This window comes from Solanum lycopersicum, chromosome 6, assembly GCF_036512215.1.
Source record: "Solanum lycopersicum chromosome 6, SLM_r2.1".
Lineage (NCBI taxonomy): Eukaryota > Viridiplantae > Streptophyta > Magnoliopsida > Solanales > Solanaceae > Solanum > Solanum lycopersicum.
In genome coordinates this window covers 30,818,353-30,821,913 of record NC_090805.1, presented here as the reverse complement: position 1 = coordinate 30,821,913, position 3,561 = coordinate 30,818,353, and positions in this window count along the sequence as shown.

The following is a 3,561-nucleotide window of genomic DNA, read 5'->3' as shown; positions in this document are numbered from 1 at the left end:
TAGGGATATTGATTTCTGTATTGATCTGGAGCAGGGCACTCGCCCCATTTCCATACCCCCTTATAGGATGGATCCAACAGAGTTAAGGGAGTTAAAGGCCCAACTTCAAGAGTTGTTAAGTAAAGGTTTCATTAGACCACGTGCATCCCCTTGGGGTGCTCCGGTGTTATTTGTGAAGAAGAAGGATGGAAGTTTTCGGAAGTGCATTGACTACAGACAACTGAATAAGGTAACTGTTAAGAACAAGTATCCCATTCCTCGCATTGATGACTTGTTCGATCAGTTACAAGGTGCTTGTGTCTTCTCTAAGATTGACTTGAGATCCGGATATCATCAATTGAAAATACGGACAACGGATGTGCCAAAGACTGCTTTTCGAACCAGGTATGGGCATTACGAATTTGTAGTAATGTTTTTTGGTCTTACGAATGCCCCTGCTGCTTTCATGAGCTTGATGAACGGGATTTTTAAGCCATATCTGGATCTCTTTGTGATCGTATTTATTGATGATATACTGATATACTCCAAGAGTAAGAAGGAACATGAGGAGCATTTGAGAATTGTGTTGGAAGTGTTAAGGGAGAAAAGACTGTATGCCAAATTCTCCAAGTGTGAGTTTTGGCTAGATTCAGTGTCCTTTTTGGGGCATGTGGTTTCTAAGGATGGAGTGATAGTGGATCCTTCTAAGATTGAAACAGTGAGAAATTGGGTAACACCTACTAATGTGTCAGAAATAAGGAGCTTTGTTGGTTTAGCTAGCTACTATCGTCGATTTGTCAAGGGATTTTCTTCTGTTGCTTCCCAATTGACAAATTTAACTAAGCAGAGTGTTCCATTTGTATGGTCGGACGAATGTGAAGAAAGTTTTCAGAAACTCAAGACTTTGTTGACTACTGCACCAATTCTCACCTTGCCAGTGGAAGGAAAGAACTTCATTGTTTAATGTGATGCATCCTTTTCTGGTTTGGGTGCAGTGCTAATGCAAGAGAAGAGTGTAATTGCTTATGATTCGAGGCAATTAAAGGTGCATGAACGTAATTATCCTACCCATGATTTGGAGTTGGCTGCGGTAGTGTTTGCATTAAAGCAATGGAGACATTACCTATATGGGGTGAAGTGTGAAGTCTATACAGATCATCATAGTTTACAGTATGTCTTTACTCAGAAAGATTTGAACTTGAGACAGAGGAGATGGATGGAACTACTGAAGGATTATGATGTTACCATCTTGTATCACCCAGGAAAGGCAAATGTTGTGGCAGACGCCTTAAGTAGAAAAGCAGGGAGCATGGGTAGTTTAGCCCACTTATAAGTTTCTAGACGCCCATTGGCTAGAGAGGTTCAGACTCTGGCTAACGTCTTTATGAGGTTAGAAGTAAATGAGAAGGGAGGATTTTTGGCCAGTGTGGAGGCGAGATCTTCATTTCTTGACAAGATCAAGGGAAAACAGTTTGATGATGAGAAACTAAGACGAATTCGGGATATGGTGTTGCGAGGAGAGGCTAAAGAAGCAATAATGGATGAAGAAGGTGTTTTGAGAATTAAGGGAAGGGTATGTGTGCCCCGTATTGATGATTTGATCCACACTATTCTTACAAAGGCTCATAGCTCCGGATTTTCTATACATCCTGGTGCAACCAAGATGTACCGTGACCTAAAGCAACACTTTTGGTGGAGTAGAATGAAGCGCGACATTGTTGATTTTGTTGCCAAATGTCCAAATTGTCAGCAAGTAAAGTATGAACACCAGAGGCCCGGAGGAAAACTTCAGAGGATGCCCATTCCTGAATGGAAGTGGGAGAGAATTGCAATGGACTTCGTGGTTGGTCTTCCAAAGACATTGGGGAAATTTTACTCTATTTGGGTAATTGTGGACAGATTAACTAAGTCTGCTCACTTCATCCCGGTCAAGGTGACCTACAATGCAGAGAAGTTAGCCAGACTCTACATCTCAGAAATTGTTCGATTGCATGGAGTTCCACCTTCCATCATATCAGATAGAGGTACGCAGTTTACTTCTAAGTTTTGGAGAACATTGCATGCTGAATTAGGTACTAGGTTGGACCTTAGTACTGCATTTCACCCTCAGACCGATGGTCAGTCTGAGGGAACAATTCAGGTGTTGGAAGATATGCTTCGTGCATGTGTGATAGAATTTGGGGGTCATTGGGATAACTTCTTACCCTTAGCGGAATTTTCATACAATAATAGCTATCACTCAAGTATTGATATGGCTCCTTTCGAAGCATTGTATGGGAGGAGATGTAGGTCTCCCATTGGGTGGTTTGATGCATTTGAGGTTAGACCTTGGGGTACTGATCTTCTGTGGGAATCGTTAGATAAAGTGAAATGCATTCAAGAAAAGCTTTTAGCGGCTCAAAGTAGGCTGAAGGAATATGTAGATCAAAAGGTTCGAGACATGGAGTTTATGGAGGGCGAGCAAGTTTTGCTGAAGGTTTCACCCATGAAAGGGGTGATGCGGTTTGGTAAGCGAGGTAAGCTTAGTCCGAGGTACATAGGGCCATTTGAAGTTCTGAAGCGCGTGGGGGAGGTGGCTTATGAATTAGCCTTGCCCCCAGCACTCTCAGGAGTGCACCCGGTATTTCATGTGTCTATGCTGAAAAGATACCATGGTGATGGAAACTACATCATTCTTTGGGATTCAAATCTTCTTGATGAGAATTTGTCTTATGAGGAGGAGCCTGTTGCTATCTTAGATAGGGAAGTCCGCAAGTTGAGGTCAAGGGAGATTGCATCTGTCAAAGTTCAATGTAAGAATCGGCCAGCCGAAGAGTCCACTTGGGAGAAGGAGGCCGATATGCAAGAAAGATATCCACACCTTTTTATAGACTTAGGTACTCCTTTTCGTCATTGTTTTTCTTCTTGTGATCGTTCGGGGACGAACGATGGGTAAATTGGTATCTATTGTAATGACCTGTTAGTCGTTTTGAGCAGTAGAGTTTATTTCTGGTAATAACTGTCTGAGTCAACGGATCCCACGACGGACCGTCATGGGCACGACGGACCGTCGAGGGTGTCTTGTTCCAAAACACTTAGAATTCTGAAAAATTGGGTACTAAGAAAAACTCTCTGAACATCGCGACGACATGACAGGACGTACCGTCGTGGGCACGACGGACCGTCACAGGCCCTTTAGTAAAATTCAGTCTCTGAACTCTGTGACGACTCAGCAGGACGGACCGTCGCAGGCACGATGGCCCGTCACAGACTGCGTAGCCCTGACTGGGTCGGATTTCTGTTAAAAGTTTTAAGAGGCGTTTTGGACTATTCCTGCTTATAATTATAAAGTTAGTGGGTGAATGTTAATAATTCAATTACTTGAGGGTTAAAGGAGATAACCTTGAATTAATTAGTGAGTTACTTTGGTCATCTTTTATACTTAATTATATGCTAATTAAGGTAAAAGAAAAAGGGTTGGAATAAGAAAAATAGAAAGAACAGAGAGAGGGAGAAATGATCGATCAAGAGGAGAGAACGAAGAGGAAAGCAAAGCTTTGGGAAAGTAGATTGCTTGGTCGCAATTCTTCGGTGGAGGTAGGT